Source organism: Malaya genurostris, chromosome 3 (assembly GCF_030247185.1).
Source record: "Malaya genurostris strain Urasoe2022 chromosome 3, Malgen_1.1, whole genome shotgun sequence".
Classification (NCBI taxonomy): domain Eukaryota; kingdom Metazoa; phylum Arthropoda; class Insecta; order Diptera; family Culicidae; genus Malaya; species Malaya genurostris.
The window spans coordinates 157,482,891-157,505,152 of record NC_080572.1 but is presented as its reverse complement, the minus strand read 5'-3'; the positions used below and the strand labels follow the sequence as shown (position 1 = coordinate 157,505,152).

General features: G+C 36.4%; 2 protein-coding genes across 2 annotated transcripts in view; both read right to left on the bottom strand.

Annotated features, from left to right (window-relative positions):
• The window catches only part of LOC131436172 (uncharacterized), a 36,526-nt gene extending 22,501 nt beyond the window's left edge, over nt 1-14,025 (bottom strand). Inside the window, exons 1-2 of the mRNA XM_058604714.1 lie at nt 13,887-14,025; nt 13,724-13,828 (exon numbers count right to left, since the gene is read on the bottom strand). The gene's annotated coding sequence lies outside the window, so the exon portion shown is untranslated. The remainder of the gene's footprint in view (nt 1-13,723; nt 13,829-13,886) is intronic.
• LOC131436174 (zinc finger Ran-binding domain-containing protein 2) overlaps nt 1-22,262 on the bottom strand; it is a 190,970-nt gene that overhangs the window by 23,874 nt on the left and 144,834 nt on the right. The gene's annotated exons all lie outside the window — the stretch shown is intronic.

Sequence of the window (22,262 nt, the reverse complement as noted above, 5' to 3'; positions counted from 1 at the left end):
CTTGGCAAACGATCCTTGGTCTCCTACTGTACATCAGATCCGAGTTCCAGGAACTTGGCATTCCTGCTGATAACCACCTTATTGGTTTGTTTGTTCAGGAAACGGTAAGCTTTAGATTCACAGCTATAACCAACGACTATAACGCCTTTCCGCTTTGCTGTCTAGTTTACCACGCATCGCCTCGGGAATGTGAACGTAAGCCTCAAAGCTGAAAAGTCTCAGATCAGACAAATCAGGTTTCTCACCGCTCTATAACTTGTAAGGAGTTTTTTCTACTACTCGGAATGATAGTCGATTCTGGACGTACGCAGCTGCCGCAATTGCCTCTCCCCAATAGATTTTCTCTAAACCTGCATCGAGGAGCATGCAAACGACCATGTCCTGCAAATAACGTTTGCGCCGCTCTGCCACTTCATTTTGCTGAGGCGCATACCCCGCTGTCAGCTGCATCTTGATCCCTTCGTTTATGTAGAATTTCTTTAGCGTTTCGTTCACGAATTCTCCGCCACGATTTGAACGAATAGCCTTCGGTTTTCTTCCGAACTGGTTCTCCACAAGCCGCACATAGTCCATTACGCAATTTTTTGCTTCTCCTTTATCTCTCAGCAGATACATCACTACATTCCGACTGTAATTGTCGATAATAGTCATGAAACATTTTTTTCCTCCTGGGGTGACATTACTCATTGGTCCGCACAAGTCTGTGTGCACCAGGCCCGTACCCAGGATTTCGTTTCGAGAGGGGCCCAAAGATAAAAACCCTTCTTAATCCACCTAGTGGTGTGATAATGCCTTTCTCTTCTTTCATAACAGTCTCATGAAAATATGTTTCATACATTTATTAAATAATTTTAGACACCAATTGATTCGGATTGATTCGAGTAGTTCACAAAAGCATGCTTCAGTGTTTATGTCACACAGTCAGCATCATTTTTCCCAAACTAGTGCTTGACATTTGCGCTGCCTATTTGTATGAGAACAGTGATGCTTATCTAAAAAAAGCCTTCTTAGTCCACTTAGTGATGTTTTCATATATCTTGAAAAATCCCCCCTATGGAGTACATGAAATTTTCGAAATCGAAAAAAAATTTTTGATGCCAAAAGGCTTAGAATTGCATGAAACGTCGAGATTTAGTGTCATCTCGAAAAAAAAATTTTTTGAAAAAATCGACTTTTTGGGACTTAGAAAAAATATGAAAATTTTTATAAGTCCCAGAAAGTTGATTTTTTCAAAAAAAATTTTTTTTGAGATGGCACTAAATTTCGATGTTTTATGCAGTTTTAAGAGTTTTGGCATCAAAAAAAATTTTCGATTTTGGAAATTTCATGTAATCCCCCCTATGGTGCTTTTTCAAGATCGAAAATTGCCAAACCTTTACCACCCGACAGCACCCCTTAAGCATGTCCGATTTAAGTCAAATTTTGCATAAAGGCTTTTTTCGAGGTGCTTAAACTTTTGAGCACTAGAACTTTACGAAAATAGAGTTGATCCCAAAATTTTGGCACCCTTATATATATAAGAGCGGTAAAAATCAACGTGTTTTGTCGGTTACGTCACTTATACCATCATATATCTGGAACCAAAAGTCACAACCATTTGATCTTCGAACTTGATCAACGGCCCGACAGTAGCTTTCAAACGAGCCCAAGTTTGTTAAAATCGGATCAGCCATCTCTGAGAAAATTGAGCGCGTTCAAATACAACGCTTTTTGTCGGTTACGTCACTTATACAATCATATCTCCGGAACCAAAACTCACAACCATTTGATCTTCGAACTTGATCAATGGTCCGACAGTAGCTTTCAAACGAGCCCAAGTTTGTTAAAATCGGTTCAGCCATCTCTGAGAAAATTGAGCGCGTTCAAATAGCACGATTTTTGTCGGTTACGTCACTTATACAATCATATCTCCGGAACCAAAAGTCACAGCCATTTGATCTTCGAACTTGATCAATGGGCCGACAGTAGCTTTCAAACGAGCCCAAGTTTGTTAAAATCGGTTGAGCCATCTCTGAGAAAATTGAGCGCGTTCAAATATCTTCGAAAAGTACACATACATACACACACACACACACACACACACACACACACACACACACACACACACACACACACACACAGACATTTTCCGATCTCGTCGAGCTGAGTCGAATGGTATATAACACTATGGGTCTCCGAGGCTCCGTTCGAAAGTCGGTTTTTCCAGCAATTCTAATACCTTTCTATAGAGAAAGGCAAAAAGCCTTCTTAGTCCACTTAGTGAAATTTTCATATATCTTGAAAAATCACCATAGGGGGGAGTACATGAAATTTTCGAAATCGAAAAAAAATTTTTGATGCCAAAAGGCTTAGAATTGCATGAAACGTCGAGATTTAGTGTCATCTCGAAAAAAAAATTTTTTGAAAAAATCGACTTTTTGGGACTTAGAAAAAATATGAAAATTTTTCTAAGTCCCATCTCTGAGAAAATTGAGCGCGTTCAAATACAACGCTTTTTGTCGGTTACGTCACTTATACAATCATATCTCCGGAACCAAAAGTCACAGCCATTTTATCTTCGAACTTGATCAATGCCCCGATAGTAGCTTTCAAACGAGCCCAAGTTTGTTAAAATCGGTTGAGCCATCTCTGAGAAAATTGAGCGCGTTCAAATATCTTCGAAAAGTGCACACACATACACACACACATACACACACACACACACACACACACACACACACACACACAGACATTTTCCGATCTCGTCGAGCTGAGTCGAATGGTATATAACACTATGGGTCTCCGAGGCTCCGTTCGAAAGTCGGTTTTTCCAGCAATTCTAATACCTTTCTATAGAGAAAGGCAAAAAGCCTTCTTAGTCCACTTAGTGAAATTTTCATATATCTTGAAAAATCACCATAGGGGGGAGTACATGAAATTTTCGAAATCGAAAAAAAAATTTTGGTGCCAAAAGGCTTAGAATTGCATGAAACGTCGAGATTTAGTGTCATCTCGAAAAAAATTTTTTTTGAAAAAATCGACTTTTTGGGACTTAGAAAAAATATGAAAATTTTTCTAAGTCCCAGATAGTTGATTTTTTCAAAAAAAATTTTTTTTGAGATGACACTAAATTTCGATGTTTTATGCAGTTTTAAGAGTTTTGGCATCAAAAAAAATTTTCGATTTTGGAAATTTCATGTACTCCCCCCTATGGTGCTTTTTCAAGATCGATAATTGTCAAACCTTTACCACCGGGCAGCACCCCTTAAGCATGTCCGATTTAAGTCAAATTTTGCATAAAGGCTTTTTTCGAGGTGCTTAAACTTTTGAGCACTAGAACTTTACGAAAATAGAGTTGATCCCAAAATTTTGGCACCCTTATATATATAAGAGCGGTAAAAATCAACGTGTTTTGTCGGTTACGTCACTTATACCATCATATATCTGGAACCAAAAGTCACAACCATTTGATCTTCGAACTTGATCAACGGCCCGACAGTAGCTTTCAAACGAGCCCAAGTTTGTTAAAATCGGATCAGCCATCTCTGAGAAAATTGAGCGCGTTCAAATACAACGCTTTTTGTCGGTTACGTCACTTATACAATCATATCTCCGGAACCAAAACTCACAACCATTTGATCTTCGAACTTGATCAATGGTCCGACAGTAGCTTTCAAACGAGCCCAAGTTTGTTAAAATCGGTTCAGCCATCTCTGAGAAAATTGAGCGCGTTCAAATAGCACGATTTTTGTCGGTTACGTCACTTATACAATCATATCTCCGGAACCAAAAGTCACAGCCATTTGATCTTCGAACTTGATCAATGGGCCGACAGTAGCTTTCAAACGAGCCCAAGTTTGTTAAAATCGGTTGAGCCATCTCTGAGAAAATTGAGCGCGTTCAAATATCTTCGAAAAGTACACATACATACACACACACACACACACACACACACACACACACACACAGACATTTTCCGATCTCGTCGAGCTGAGTCGAATGGTATATAACACTATGGGTCTCCGAGGCTCCGTTCGAAAGTCGGTTTTTCCAGCAATTCTAATACCTTTCTATAGAGAAAGGCAAAAAGCCTTCTTAGTCCACTTAGTGAAATTTTCATATATCTTGAAAAATCACCATAGGGGGGAGTACATGAAATTTTCGAAATCGAAAAAAAATTTTTGATGCCAAAAGGCTTAGAATTGCATGAAACGTCGAGATTTAGTGTCATCTCGAAAAAAAAATTTTTTGAAAAAATCGACTTTTTGGGACTTAGAAAAAATATGAAAATTTTTCTAAGTCCCATCTCTGAGAAAATTGAGCGCGTTCAAATACAACGCTTTTTGTCGGTTACGTCACTTATACAATCATATCTCCGGAACCAAAAGTCACAGCCATTTTATCTTCGAACTTGATCAATGCCCCGATAGTAGCTTTCAAACGAGCCCAAGTTTGTTAAAATCGGTTGAGCCATCTCTGAGAAAATTGAGCGCGTTCAAATATCTTCGAAAAGTGCACACACATACACACACACATACACACATACACACACACACACACACACACACACACACACACACACACACACACACACACACACACACAGACATTTTCCGATCTCGTCGAGCTGAGTCGAATGGTATATAACACTATGGGTCTCCGAGGCTCCGTTCGAAAGTCGGTTTTTCCAGCAATTCTAATACCTTTCTATAGAGAAAGGCAAAACCCTTCTTAGTCCACTTAGTGGAATTTTCATATATCTTGAAAAATCACCATAGGGGGGAGTACATGAAATTTTCGAAATCGAAAAAAATTTTTTGATGCCAAAAGGCTTAGAATTGCATGAAACGTCGAGATTTAGTGTCATCTCGAAAAAAAATTTTTTTGAAAAAATCGACTTTTTGGAACTTAGAAAAAATATGAAAATTTTTCTAAGTCCCAGAAAGTTGATTTTTTCAAAAAAACTTTTTTTTGAGATGACACTAAATTTCGATGTTTTATGCAGTTTTAAGAGTTTTGGCATCAAAAAAAATTTTCGATTTTGGAAATTTCATGTACTCCCCCCTATGGTGCTTTTTCAAGATCGAAAATTGCCAAACCTTTACCACCCGGCAGCACCCCTTAAGCATGTCCGATTTAGGTCAAATTTTGCATAAAGGCTTTTTTCGAGGTGCTTAAACTTTTGAGCACTAGAACTTTACGAAAATAGAGTTGATCCCAAAATTTTGGCACCCTTATATATATAAGAGCGGTAAAAATCAACGTGTTTTGTCGGTTACGTCACTTATACCATCATATATCTGGAACCAAAAGTCACAACCATTTGATCTTCGAACTTGATCAACGGCCCGACAGTAGCTTTCAAACGAGCCCAAGTTTGTTAAAATCGGATCAGCCATCTCTGAGAAAATTGAGCGCGTTCAAATACAACGCTTTTTGTCGGTTACGTCACTTATACAATCATATCTCCGGAACCAAAACTCACAACCATTTGATCTTCGAACTTGATCAATGGTCCGACAGTAGCTTTCAAACGAGCCCAAGTTTGTTAAAATCGGTTCAGCCATCTCTGAGAAAATTGAGCGCGTTCAAATAGCACGATTTTTGTCGGTTACGTCACTTATACAATCATATCTCCGGAACCAAAAGTCACAGCCATTTGATCTTCGAACTTGATCAATGGGCCGACAGTAGCTTTCAAACGAGCCCAAGTTTGTTAAAATCGGTTGAGCCATCTCTGAGAAAATTGAGCGCGTTCAAATATCTTCGAAAAGTGCACATACATACATACACACACACACACACACACACACACACACACACACACACACACACACACACACACACACACACACACACACACACACACACACACACACACACACGCAGAGACATTTTCCGATCTCGTCGAGCTGAGTCGAATGGTATATAACACTATGGGTCTCCGAGGCTCCGTTCGAAAGTCGGTTTTTCCAGCAATTCTAATACCTTTCTATAGAGAAAGGCAAAAAGCCTTCTTAGTCCACTTAGTGAAATTTTCATATATCTTGAAAAATCACCATAGGGGGGAGTACATGAAATTTTCGAAATCGAAAAAAAATTTTTGATGCCAAAAGGCTTAGAATTGCATGAAACGTCGAGATTTAGTGTCATCTCGAAAAAAAAATTTTTTGAAAAAATCGACTTTTTGGGACTTAGAACAAATATGAAAATTTTTCTAAGTCCCAGAAAGTTGATTTTTTCAAAAAAAAATTTTTTTGAGATGACACTAAATTTCGATGTTTTATGCAGTTTTAAAAGTTTTGGCATCAAAAAAAATTTTCGATTTTGGAAATTTCATGTACTCCCCCCTATGGTGCTTTTTCAAGATCGATAATTGTCAAACCTTTACCACCGGGCAGCACCCCTTAAGCATGTCCGATTTAGGTCAAATTTTGCATGAAGGCTTTTTTCGAGGTGCTTAAACTTTTGAGCACTAGAACTTTACGAAAATAGAGTTGATCCCAAAATTTTGGCACCCTTATATATACAAGAGCGGTAAAAATCAACGTATTTTGTCGGTTACGTCACTTATACCATCATATATCTGGAACCAAAAGTCACAACCATTTGATCTTCGAACTTGATTAATGGCCCGCCAGTAGCTTTCAAACGAGTCCAAGTTTGTTCAAATCGGTTCAGCCATCTCTGAGAAAATTGAGCGCGTTCAAATACAACGCTTTTTGTCGGTTACGTCACTTATACAATCATATCTCCGGAACCAAAAGTCACAGCCATTTTATCTTCGAACTTGATCAATGCCCCGATAGTAGCTTTCAAACGAGCCCAAGTTTGTTAAAATCGGTTGAGCCATCTCTGAGAAAATTGAGCGCGTTCAAATATCTTCGAAAAGTGCACACACATACACACACACATACACACATACACACACACACACACACACACACACACACACACACACACACACACACACACACACACACACACACACACACACACACACACACACAGACATTTTCCGATCTCGTCGAGCTGAGTCGAATGGTATATAACACTATGGGTCTCCGAGGCTCCGTTCGAAAGTCGGTTTTTCCAGCAATTCTAATACCTTTCTATAGAGAAAGGCAAAACCCTTCTTAGTCCACTTAGTGGAATTTTCATATATCTTGAAAAATCACCATAGGGGGGAGTACATGAAATTTTCGAAATCGAAAAAAATTTTTTGATGCCAAAAGGCTTAGAATTGCATGAAACGTCGAGATTTAGTGTCATCTCGAAAAAAAAATTTTTTGAAAAAATCGACTTTTTGGGACTTAGAAAAAATATGTCCCAGAAAGTTGATTTTTTCAAAAAATTTTTTTTTTGAGATGACACTAAATTTCGATGTTTTATGCAGTTTTAAGAGTTTTGGCATCAAAAAAAATTTTCGATTTTGGAAATTTCATGTACTCCCCCCTATGGTGCTTTTTCAAGATCGAAAATTGCCAAACCTTTACCACCCGGCAGCACCCCTTAAGCATGTCCGATTTAGGTCAAATTTTGCATAAAGGCTTTTTTCGAGGTGCTTAAACTTTTGAGCACTAGAACTTTACGAAAATAGAGTTGATCCCAAAATTTTGGCACCCTTATATATATAAGAGCGGTAAAAATCAACGTGTTTTGTCGGTTACGTCACTTATACCATCATATATCTGGAACCAAAAGTCACAACCATTTGATCTTCGAACTTGATCAACGGCCCGACAGTAGCTTTCAAACGAGCCCAAGTTTGTTAAAATCGGATCAGCCATCTCTGAGAAAATTGAGCGCGTTCAAATACAACGCTTTTTGTCGGTTACGTCACTTATACAATCATATCTCCGGAACCAAAACTCACAACCATTTCATCTTCGAACTTGATCAATGGTCCGACAGTAGCTTTCAAACGAGCCCAAGTTTGTTAAAATCGGTTCAGCCATCTCTGAGAAAATTGAGCGCGTTCAAATAGCACGATTTTTGTCGGTTACGTCACTTATACAATCATATCTCCGGAACCAAAAGTCACAGCCATTTGATCTTCGAACTTGATCAATGGGCCGACAGTAGCTTTCAAACGAGCCCAAGTTTGTTAAAATCGGTTGAGCCATCTCTGAGAAAATTGAGCGCGTTCAAATATCTTCGAAAAGTGCACATACATACATACACACACACACACACACACACACACACACACACACACACACACACACACACACACACACACACACAGAGACATTTTCCGATCTCGTCGAGCTGAGTCGAATGGTATATAACACTATGGGTCTCCGAGGCTCCGTTCGAAAGTCGGTTTTTCCAGCAATTCTAATACCTTTCTATAGAGAAAGGCAAAAAGCCTTCTTAGTCCACTTAGTGAAATTTTCATATATCTTGAAAAATCACCATAGGGGGGAGTACATGAAATTTTCGAAATCGAAAAATAATTTTTGATGCCAAAAGGCTTAGAATTGCATGAAACGTCGAGATTTAGTGTCATCTCGAAAAAAAAATCGACTTTTTGGGACTTAGAACAAATATGAAAATTTTTCTAAGTCCCAGAAAGTTGATTTTTTCAAAAAAAATTTTTTTTGAGATGACACTAAATTTCGATGTTTTATGCAGTTTTAAAAGTTTTGGCATCAAAAAAAAATTTCGATTTTGGAAATTTCATGTACTCCCCCCTATGGTGCTTTTTCAAGATCGATAATTGTCAAACCTTTACCACCGGGCAGCACCCCTTAAGCATGTCCGATTTAGGTCAAATTTTGCATGAAGGCTTTTTTCGAGGTGCTTAAACTTTTGAGCACTAGAACTTTACGAAAATAGAGTTGATCCCAAAATTTTGGCACCCTTATATATACAAGAGCGGTAAAAATCAACGTATTTTGTCGGTTACGTCACTTATACCATCATATATCTGGAACCAAAAGTCACAACCATTTGATCTTCGAACTTGATCAACGGCCCGACAGTAGCTTTCAAACGAGTCCAAGTTTGTTAAAATCGGATCAGCCATCTCTGAGAAAATTGAGCGCGTTCAAATACAACGCTTTTTGTCGGTTACGTCACTTATACAATCATATCTCCGGAACCAAAAGTCACAGCCATTTGATCTTCGAACTTGATCAATGGCCCGCCAGTAGCTTTCAAACGAGTCCAAGTTTGTTCAAATCGGTTCAGCCATCTCTGAGAAAATTGAGCGCGTTCAAATACAACGCTTTTTGTCGGTTACGTCACTTATACAATCATATCTCCGGAACCAAAAGTCACAGCCATTTTATCTTCGAACTTGATCAATGCCCCGATAGTAGCTTTCAAACGAGCCCAAGTTTGTTAAAATAGGTTGAGCCATCTCTGAGAAAATTGAGCGCGTTCAAATATCTTCGAAAAGTGCACACACATACACACATACACACACACACACACACACACACACACACACACACACACAGACATTTTCCGATCTCGTCGAGCTGAGTCGAATGGTATATAACACTATGGGTCTCCGAGGCTCCGTTCGAAAGTCGGTTTTTCCAGCAATTCTAATACCTTTCTATAGAGAAAGGCAAAAACATTAAGGTTACTGAAGATTGTTTATGTACCCAATTTTCGGAGTGCCTTTTACGGGTGTTTTTAACAGACACTTTAAACTTTTCCACTGGAACTGTTATTGTATTACATTTCTTTACGTTAACTGTCTTGTTATTTCTGTAACAAATGTTTGAGATCTTCTAAATAATTATATATCGTGTTTGATTTCGGGAAGGGAGCCAGGGCCCCTCGGGCCCCCCCTCTGGGTACGTGACTGGTGTGCACTAAATCCAATGGCTGAGCTGCTCTGCTCTTTGACTGCTGAGGATACGGTAAACGAGACGACTTTCCAGCCATACAATGTCCACACGGTATTTTAGTTCCGCAATCGACAAGTTTCATCCCAGTTGCCAACTTGTTCTTCTGGATGCGCTCGAACACCGCGGGGTCACGATGTCCGAATCTTCTATACCATGTGTGCTGGCAATTGAGGGTGTGACATCGACTGTTTGCTATTGACACTCGCTCGGGTTGCTTGAATACGTATAATCCGCCACAGCGATCTCCTAGCGCCACCACTTTCGATTCATTTATAATCTGCACGCAATTGCGTTTAAACAGAACACTAAAACCCTGACATGTCGATTTCATAAAAAAAAACTTTCATCATTGCTCATATGGCATGACGCACCGCTGTCGAATAGTGATTCGTTTTTACCGCGGCGCACACGAGTTCACTTTTCTCATTCGCTGAGAAACAGACTGAACTTTCACCCGTTGCTTGTTTCGCCTTTGTTTGTGTCTGACCGCTATTTCCGGGCTTGCTTCCGGATCCCTCGCCAACACTATCTTTTTTTATTCCCAGCCATTTCCTGCAATCCTTCTTGAAGTGTCCTGGGTTGTGACAAAAAAACACTCTTTTTTCCTTTTTCATCTTTTGTACCTTCAAACTCGTTCGTTTTTCATCGCACCGCCCCGCTCCTTCCGCTTGTGGTATTCCTGCATAAGCTTCGATTGGCTTAATTCCATAGTAATGTCATCCGGCCGTGCTTCCAAAGCAGAAGCGAGGAAATGGTATGATTCGGGTATAATCCGCAAACCCATCGCAATTTTCAATTTCTCGGCCAGCTCGAGCCACGCGTTCGAACAGAAAATCCATGTCAAGTAAATGCATCTACACAACTCCGGATTCATCCAATTTTGCGTCGCACAGACGAATCAACAAATAAAGCAGTGATGTCGCCGTCAACTTTTCGTGGCAAGTCTTCAATATATCCTAAACAGCTCTCGCAGAGTTACTTTTTTTGGTGAGAACGTACTGGCTCTGATCGATGCACAAAGCGATTGTTTGCCCGTTCTTTATTGTCCGCCTTCTGCCATGCGTTTGTGACCGGTTCTGGTTTCTCATCTTGAATCACGTGCCGTGCCGTTTATCTTCATCTTCAATCATTTTAGGTGTGCTCTGCACTGATGAGTCAAAGACGAAACGTAAAAAATAAAATAAAAACGGTTATGTGCCCTAGCACAAAATTTGGCTAACACCTAAATGACCATACCTGCATCGGCCAGAAATAGTCGAAAACACGTTTTCGTTCGGCACGTCAGAAAAGACATTGCACTCCGTTGCAAAACAAAAAGTGTTCTGTAAGTAGCAGAAACTTTACATCTGCTTAGCGGTTCAAATTGAACTGCCGAGTTTCGCACTAAGCAGTTCAATTTGAACTGCTCTGCACTGATGAGTCAAAGACGAAACGTAAAAATAATAAAAACGGTTATGATTATTTCATTACTATATTCTCGTTACATTCGAAATTATTATTATTATTTCTTTACTTAACATTATATCACACAAATTACACTATTGACCATTTTACAATAACATAAAAGCAAAATCAAAATCCAGGAATTATATCACAGAAGAAAAATCAAAACATTGTAAAACACATTACATTTTACACAATATTGTAAGAAATTTCTTGAGACCAGACCCAAATCTTTATCAAATGAAAATGATTAAGTAAACTTCATATTTTTTTTCACGGGGAAGGTGTGGCGAAATTACAAAACCACCCCGTTTTCCACGTTAATCCTAATCCGTATACTCAGAACAATTTCAATATTACATTTCATTTCGACACAATGTACTTACGTTGTAAACATTTTCTTGAGAGTACCTTGTTCGGAAACCAGCCATACATTGTAGCAGGTTCAGTCTTATGATTTGATGCATCGGCACTTTACAAATCATAAACTTTAAATATCTTATGAGTTGGACCGATATGACCGAAATTATGCTCGGTACCAAAAACGGTCCTCCTCGCTTAAACACTTGAATTGTTTACAGCGCACAAGCAAAGTAACGCAATGAATATAAACACATTAATTCATGCGCGAAGCTGGCGTGGATTTTCCACTTCGCGCGAAGGAAAATAAATAACTTCAATTGTTCTTGTCATCGCCGCGGGTCGAGCAATGTTTATTAAACATTAGCCTTCTCCAAATAATTATTTCCAAAACTTCTTCGATACATGTCTCAAGACTTCTCGGTAAACTTACATTCACACAAATAAAAATTGTAAATTGAACAAAACTAAAATCCGGAAAATAAATCGATCATTCTTAATTCAATACCTAAACTACAGACTCTCATAGTAACAGACTGGCGAATACCTCTTAGGGAGCCAAACGAACCGTCACACTCCCATGCTCTAGCATAGGAATTTGACGGTTCGTTTGGCTCCCAAAGAAGTATTCGCCGGTCTGTTACTATGAGAGTCTGTAACCTAAACCCGAAACGTCTATCATCACGAGAACGAAAAGAACCTGCCACATTAAGCATTCTGACAGCTCACTTACAACCACAAATGCAAATGAGATTGGATTGTTTTTATCAAAAAAAGCCAGCAGTAAATACGATTCAGACGATAAATCAACTTCGGTCGACGTCGATTCATTTAATAATTTTTTTAGCCGGATATTACTCACGTACTGGACGTCAAAATATTCCATGAACTTGACGTTGTGTGCCTCCATAAGAAGCTTACAATCAATGTTGTAACCTCAATTGTATCTGTTGGATCATTGTAATCTGTTGAACAAAAGATGAGGAGGTTTTATGCTTGCTGGAGAGAGAGATTGTCAAATTTCATCTCCATCGGGCTTTTCCCTGCTCCCCAAAATAAACAAAATTGAATGTGTTAGTGACGGCGCATTTTTTTCAACCTCTATTTTGCTCTTGGTAAGAAATTGAGGAAAATGAATTAATTATTAATGATGATCTGTGGGACTGAAAAATGCCTTGAATTGTCACGACCAATATCTGCATTTAGACAGAACTGAGATGGCTCTTGGCGTGTACACTCTGTAAACTCATCCGAAATTTGACCAGGAATTTATAGTTATTTCCAATTGGAATTCAAAGAAGATGAAACAATCCATTTCGGGCGGAATCAATTGGTGCATTTGGAGCTCACAATGAAATCCGGCTCTAATTCCAGATAATTCAAAATTTATCTTTTATATCGATGCAGTTGTATAGCAGCAAATATAATGTTCTCCTACTCAGAACGCGTTCTGATTAGATGGTGTTGATATGGGTCAAATCAGACAGCTTTTTCAATAGTGTAATATTGAAACATTTCAATGTTGTTGCAATTACACGTTTAAGTTCAGAAATTTCGAATCTATTGGTAGTTCAATTATATAAATCTTTCTACAGACCACTGAGCCATGAGCATTAAAAAAACGAGAAAGACAAACACGAGTTTAATTTTGAATTATTTGAGATTATGTCATACAACTGAAAATTTCATCATAAAATTATAATCATATTCCCGATGACATGTAGCAAAAATTATGTTGACAAGTTAGATACAACAAGAGATATTCACGATCAAACACTCTCTTAGAGGGTAAATTTTGAAATAGCGCCCCATTGTAAAGGAAGTCGTATTCACAACAAAATTGAATGGAAATTGGAGCCTTAACACAATGATGGTATATGATAAAATTCAAGTTAACCCGTCTGGATTTGATTCGGAATTCTGTATGATTTCCAAATGGATTCCGAATCAGAAGCAACAACCGTTCCGTGTAGGAATCGGTTGTTGCACCTGATTCGAAATCCATTTGGAAATCATACAGAGTTCCTAATCAAATTCCAGACGAGTTGACTGGGATAGTTTGTTGCAATACATACCCAATATTTTTCCTGGCATTAACTTTTGCAATTCTGTTCTATTAGAGCATCGGCAACGTCACCGCCTAACGATATTATTTGGTTTAAACCTAGATTTTTTAATACCTTGAAAACATCAGAATTTTTCATCTAGTAAACCTCTAATAAACATTAAAACACTTACCTGCAACAACGTTCTGCGTTTTGCAATATTTTAAAAATTAATCAATATTTCGCAATGTGTTTGATTCGCGACTAAAATTAAAAAGCTACAGTGAATAGCAAGCAACAACAAAACATTTTAAAACACTCTTGTCCACTATCAGAATACACGCTTAGAAAAAGTTACTCAAAGTTTGAGTACTAGTTACTCATTTTCAAGTGATACATGGAAACGTCAAAAATTGAGTAGTTATCATCAATGATATTGAGTAACTCCTACTCTAAATTTGAGTTTAACGCAAAATCTCGTTTTATAGTTACTATTCGCATTCGCGATAAGTCTAAAAGTTGTAATAACCATTTGTAGCAACAGGTTGTATTTTTTGGTAGTGAGACGCGTATTTCGAGGGTGAATCGATCAACACAAACGGTGCTGTGTCTGCAAAAACCGGAATGATCAGCTTCGTGTTGTGCTTTAGAATGGAAACGAATATGCTCAAATGTCATTTATGAGGAATCTATTTTTGTACATGTACGAATAAAGTATTACTCAGTAAATGAGTAGATTTTACCTAAATATCGTTTTCAGTGGAAGAACTCAAATTTGAGTAACTTCGGAGTTACTCTAAATTAGAGTTGTTCCACTTTTTCTGTAGATGAGTGAGATCCTACTCATTTTTGAGTAACTATTTTTAAGCGTGTAACTTATGCGAAACTAATCACCAAAAACCCATCACGGCGTAAAGTCAGGACCAGAGATGCCATTTATACAGATTTATCTGTATTATACAGATTTTTACATGCACATACAGATATCACACAGAATACAGATTTTGTACAGGTTTTTTAACTCAATACAGATTTATACAGATTTTTCAAAAAAAAGGAGAGAGTAAAATAATTTTGTTCGTCTGAGCTCTCTTTGGTAGTAGTGACGAGATGAGAGTTTTGTAATCTATCGACGAATCACAAATTGATCTAAAAATCTTTAAATGGTGTTGTTCAAGGTGAAATGTAGCGGAATGCGAAAATCGCGTTTTTGATCAATTATTCAAAAACTAGACCGATTTTCGAAAAATCAAAAACACTTAAGTTTTCGAAATCAAATTTATCATAACTAAGTATTCTTAGAATTTTGAAATTTTGCTTTGCCGAGCCGTAATTGGTTTTTGATATGTATAAACGGTCACTGTTCCGTCCCACGGGGATGATTTTAGAACTGAAAAGTAGTGTTTGTAGCAAAATTTCACAAAGATTCTGAAAATGCAACTCAAAATTATAAAATTTTAGCTAAAACAACCGAAAATTGAAAAAAATTACATAAACTTTTTTGCATTTTTTTATTGCTTGCGCGCTGCTATTTCGTATTGAGGTGGTGTGAGAAATGCACGGTGGGCACGGTGGCATTATATCGTGAGCAAAAATACATATAAAATTATGACGCGAATTTATGCAGCATTGGGTTTTGTGTTGAAATAGAAACGAGTTGAATACAATAAAATGGGTATTGTAAGAAATTGTTTATTTTCTAAGTAACTGTCATTTATAATGCTAATTATGTCCAATTCTGTTGAGTTCAATGCATTGATGTTGCTGAAGCAATAAAGCCTGGCTGTGTGATATCGTATAACAGGTATTATTTTAGATTGTAGGAAGCTACTGAATGAAATGAATACAAGCCAAGTATTATCATTCATTAACATGATATATAAACAAAGTGATAAACATTGAGGGTAAGCTTCGAGCCAGTCAGCATGGAAAACTTATTGGAATTCATTGGTTTTTCAATTATTATGAATACAATGAATCAACGCTTGATTTTGCTTTCAAAATCGATTGAATAATAAAGAACTACGAAATAATTTTATATTCAATTTCGATCCCCAAATATGTGCTTGAGAAAAGATTCACTAAATAATTTTAACTACATGGTATGATGAACTATTAGTTATAATTGGAATGTATTAAAAATGTAATCTATGAAATTATTACTTGATGATTTCTGGCACCGGAGGCCAGAGGCTGTTTGGTCTTCGGTTCGTTATCGTTGAAACAGACATTTCTAGACTATATAATTCCGAAAGTCGCTTCCGGAAAAAAGTTAATGGTAGTTTATGGTACTATAAAGTTTGTTCATTTCAATCTAAGTTCTCACAACCCAAGCTAGTGATGTTCGAGAAAATGTGCCGCTTTTTATTATTGCACACACATGAGTCGGCCTCTTTGGCTTGGTTTGAAATTTCTTCGGCTGTGTATCCATTACGTCCAGTCTTTTTTACAAGCCAATATAACGAGAGCTAAGCCCACTGCGCTCAATCATTGTAAAAAGTTCTTGTTTCCATGTGTCCGTTTTTCGTGGTATGCTTTGTGCGACGGTTCGTTCAACTGAAGTGGATGAAATTTTGCGCGCATTTTATGACGCTACATTTCACCTTAAGTTGAGCGCTGAGATCCTACATCAACTCACCAAGCCAACATTTTGAAAGTATATGAAATGGAAATTATGTTTTGTTGATTTCGATTGGTGATGAAAAGTTGAAAGCATTTAATGTCGTCGTTGTAGAATGATATGAATATTGAACACTCATTCAATTTCTCGCTATAAAACCATACATTTTTGGAATGAAATTACCTCAAGAAAATGTCATTATAAATATTTCGATTTTATAGTGGATACAGATAAATACAGATTTTTCATTCTGGGTAATACAGATTTTCTATGAAAATATCTGGCATCTCTGGTCAGGCACAAAAATGGTATGACCAAAAAATTTTGACACTATTTTAAGTGCTTAAGGCGCTACCTATGTCTCAATTAATAAACCAACAGCATCATTTCAAGAATCAAAATCCAGACTAATACCATGTTCACATTATAGTACGTTTACATTAGCGCTGATATCAAGTGATATACGGATTTACTTGATATCCGATGATATCATGTGCGATATCACTTGATATCCCATACAATTTGATGTCAACGCGTATCACCATTTTGGCATGATATCCGGGATATCATGTACGATATCATGTCGAGTTGTCAAAAATCGCAACTAGCAACACGGATAATGGCATTGAACGCACTCATTTATGAACGTCACTTCGAGAGTGATAATAAACAATCATTATAATTTCGAATTTTTCAACGAATACTAGCGTTCGGAGACCATTAAATGCAAGACTTCAATTATTGATTGAATTGTAGGAGAGAAAAGCAATATTATTGATCTTACTCCTAATGGAAACATTCAATATGACAACTTGATTGTCAAACGATATCATTTCGATCATATGTGAACACTTCCACGTGATATGCATATCATCTCGGTATATCAAGTGATATAAGCGCTAATGTGAACATGGTATTACTTGATATCCGATGATATCATGTGCGATATCACTTGATATCCCATACAATTTGATGTCAACGCGTATTATCATTTTGGCATGATATCCGGGATATCATGTACGATGTCATGTCGAGTTGTCAAAAATCGCAACTAGCAACACGGATAATGGCATTGAACGCACTCATTTATGAACGTCACTTCGAGAGTGACAATGAACCAGAGATGCCATTTATACAGATTTATCTGTATTATACAGATTTTTACATGCGCATACAGATTTAATACAGAGTACAAATTTCTTACAGATTTCCTAAATTTAATACAGATTTATACAGATTTCACCAAAAGTATTAAGGAAAAAATTAAACTATCTATTAGTATTTGAGCTATCTATTAGTATTTGATTGCAATGACGAGATAAACGTTTAGGAATCAACGTACAAATCACTTTTTAAAATATATATTTTTTGTGCAGATATTTAATGAAGAACACTGAAATCCATTTATATTAAAATTTGTAACTAAATTGAACTTAAAAGTTAGACAAGTCTTGGCATCATGAAACATTATTGCCAGACTGACAGTTGTATTACCTGACTCGACGTTGCATATTGGGTTTTGGAAATCCATCTCAACTTATGAAGTGAACATTTTCAAATTAGACAAGTATATGGCACCATAATTCAATTGTTATTGATAGGAAAAAACTATAAAATTTCGTCGATGAATATAATATAAGATATGAAATTTAATCTACCACTCTATAACCATAATCTATTGGAATAACACCTTTTAACATAATTGTATTGTAGAAATTTCATTTTATTAGCGAATACAGATAAATACAGATATTTTATACGAATCAATACAGATTTTCTATGAAAATATCTGGCATCTCTGCCTAGCAACGGTACACTGATAAAAATTTGCACGATCGATTCATATGTAAACACCACTTCAATTTAATATGCTTTTTCATTTCAATACATAACCAAAGCGATTTGTTTCAAGATTTCATGTGCATATTCACTAAGATGCGAGATTGGAATATTTTTCACTTAGCTTTGAAGTGTTTTTCCTTTGGATGTGATGTGTTTTTCTATTGAATCGAACTACATGTGTTAAACACTTCATTTTCTAGTGGGAATGAGTACAGCACAAATGTATAGGTGCAAAACACTTGAATCGGTCAACTCCGTTTCAGTTGAAATCTATGTGGAAGACAATGTGAGATTCACAAGAAATGCATATAGAATCTAGAGGTAACGATATATCTTCTCGTTTTTATGTGCATTTCATTTAAACATAGCATGATTTCCAATAAATATCTACAGTTTTTACACTCATTTTATGAGTTAAGTGTATATTTTCATGAATTTCATGTGTTCTACAAGCAGTGATAGATCAAATGCTTGGCACATGATGCTAGCGTGCAAATTATTTTCAGTGTAGCAACCAGAGATGCCATTTATACAGATTTATCTGTATTATACAGATTTTTACATGCGCATACAGATTTAATACAGAGTACAAATTTCTTACAGATTTCTTAAATTTAATACAGATTTATACAGATTTCACCAAAAGTATTGAGGAAAAAATTAAACTATCTATTACTATTTGATTGCAATGACGAGATAAACGTTTAGCGGCCCTTACACGAGCATTAAAAATGTCATTTTAAATGATGACTAAGTAATGATGTGTTTCAAATTTGTTAGAAATCTCGTCATTACTGCACCATTACACGTTCATTAATAATTCAGTAATGACATTTTTAATGACTCGTGTAAGGGCCGCTTTTAGGAATCAACGTACAAATCACTTTTTAAAATATATATTTTTTGTACAGATATTTAATGAAGAACACTGAAATCCATTTATATTAAAATTTGTAACTAAATTGAACTTAAAAGTAAAGCCAATTGGCATCATGAAACATTATTGCCAGACTGACAGTTGTATTACCTGACTCGACGTTGCATATTGGGTTTTGGAAATCCATCTCAACTTATGAAGTGAACATTTTCAAATTAGACAAGTATATAGCACCATAATTCAATTGTTGTTGATAGGAAAAAACTATACAATTTCGTCGATAAATATTATATAAGATATGAAATTTAATCTTAACTCTATAACCATAATCTATTGGAATAACACCTTTTAACATAATTGTATTGAAGAAATTTCATTTTATTATCGAATACAGATAAATACAGATATTTTATACGAATCAATACAGATTTTCTATGAAAATATCTGGCATCTCTGCAATGAACAATCATTATAATTTCGAATTTTTCAACGAATACTGGCGTTCGGAGACCATAAAATGCAAAACGTCAACTCTTGATTTAATTTTAATAGAGAAAAGTAATATTATTGATGTTATTTCTAATGAGAACATTCAATATGACAACTTGATTGTCAAACGATATCATTTCGATCATATGTGAACACTTTGACATGATATGCATATCATCTCGGTATATCAAGTGATATCAGCGCTAATGTGAACCTAGGACAGGACCAGACAACTGGCTTCTTTTTCCAGAAAAATATTTCTCTTCTTATTCCGGTTGCTCCCTGCTGTAAATAATAAATGCCTCGGGATCACTGTTGCCAGTAGAGATAAATATTCAATCTCAAAACTTTCTCCCGTTATAACATGCAATTATTTATCATTTGAAAACACTTAGACAAATGTTATATCGGTGAAAAATATAGCTCTGGATTCATTTTGATCAGATGTTTTGAAGAAAACAGTTTAGTTGAAACAGCTTAATAAAATTTTTCTAAAACACTCAATTTTGGGTAATTAATGTTTGCAGCTTTATTAACTAAAGTATTCAACATATTCTATTTGAGAAAAATAATAACATACAGAAGTATCCAAAGATTCGGTGCTATTCTCAACCAACAAAATCAATATTCTCGTCCATATCACACTTAGTGATTTCAGGCTTTCTCTTTGTATCATCCAGTGGTTGTTAAATGTACTCGTATACTTTCCGCATTGACAGGACTTAAAAACAAATTGAACTTAAATCCTATTGAAATTAATAATTTTGAAAAGATGGCCCGAAAAATAAAATATCCAATATCAAGCTACATTGTTACCGACGATACTGACAACACTTTTTCTACCACCCTGCAGTAATATTGATTTCAACAACTTGTACTTGCTTATGTCAATTTCAACCAATCACGAGCTGGTCCGAAATTGGTCCTAAAAGTGGATTAACAATTGTCAGGTCCTGTCCTAGATGTGAACATGGTATTAGCGCTTATATCACTTGATATACCGAGATGATATGCACATCACGTGGAAGTGTTCACATTTGCGAAATAATGAGCGTCAGAACCACTGATGCCAGGTTTGCTGATTGGTATGTAAATTTGCAATTTCGTTTGTTAGCAGACTTTGCAATTAAGCCGACTTTTTTGCAGATTTTCGAAAATTTTATAAACAATCGTCCATTTTGATAACTTTTGCTATTACTGTAGGGTTTTCGTTTGGTGTTTTCGTCATACTTCTAAATATTGAGGTCGCATATACACAGACGCCTAAAATTTCACCTGTTGTATTGAAATTAACTAGCATTAGAGCCAAAAGAAAAATTAATCGGTTGTTGGATTGAGGCCAATTGCATTTTCAACTGGTAAAAATCCTTAGCGACAATTGTTATTTCATTGTTCATCGAAAGTATCAACAAATGTATATCTGTCAAAGACGATCAACTTTTTAGAGTAGACAAATAGCTCAATCGATTAAAGCACGAGGTTTTGAAAACCAAGCCGTCGATTAATACAAAATATAAATGAAAAGGGAACATACTAAGCACAAAATAACCATTATGCACGATTCAGACGAACCGTCTTCTTTTGTCACAGTCAATCTCCGTCACCGGCACCGTCAACAATTATTACATGCATTCTTATGGTGCCATTCACACGTAACGTCACCGTCATGGAACGTCTTGACGGACGGAGCGTGTGAACGTTCCGGTAAAGAAAGTATTAAACTAATTTTGACGGAAGCTGACGTTCCGGTGACGGTGACGGAAGGAGGCGGATCGTCTGAATCGTACATTAAGTCAAATAAATAGCACACGCTTAAAAAATCCGCGCAAGTTGTAGCCGTAATCTGCCACATACGTATTATCAATATGAATTCATTATGACTGAAGTTTTCTTAATAATAACTAAAAATTAGTTATTGTAACGGTCAATTTAAAAAATATTTTTTTCTGGCTTGTGGTCTCGAAGGGGTTGAATCGATGCGAATGACAGTTTCGCTATCTTTGCGGCATTTTGTCGCTATCTTATCGCATCGCAATCTTTTCTAGCCGACAGTGAAAATCACTATATCAGCAATGAAAGTAAATTCGGAGTAGAAGAGAATCGATTTCAAGGTGATTACTACTACTTTTTTAGTGTTAACTACGATTAAACATGGAAAATCTTCAGAAATGTGTGAAATTAGGTAAGGTTAAGTTTTTTTGGGCCAACATTTTTTGAAACAGAAACTACACTGATAAAAATGTGTACGATCAATTCATATGAAAATAACAATTCAATGAAATGTGCTTTTTCACTTCAATACATAACCAAAGCGATTTGTTTTAAGATTTGATGTGCAATATGTGATGTGTTTTGCTGTTGAATCGAACTACATGTGTTAAACACTTTTTTTCGTTGTGTATAGCAAATGTAATCATATTGAAATATTGTTTTATATCAGTGTTGAATGGAAAATATGGCACTTTCGAGTTACATCAAATATCAGCCCCAGCAGTGTTTTACTCGTGTTTCAAAGATACAAAAAAATAGAACGGCATTGTAGGCAGTTTTAAATTTGAAAGAAGAACTGGTCGAATAAATAAAACTAGAACGGCTTGCTGGGGACACGTTTGTTCCAGTTTCTGTTCTATTATAGATCTTCCATATTAGATTTTTTATCGTGACGACACAAATGAACAAGCATTCATCCTCGATAGTTCAGCGGTACTGTTCACAAACAAGTTTAAACAAAAATCGAAGAA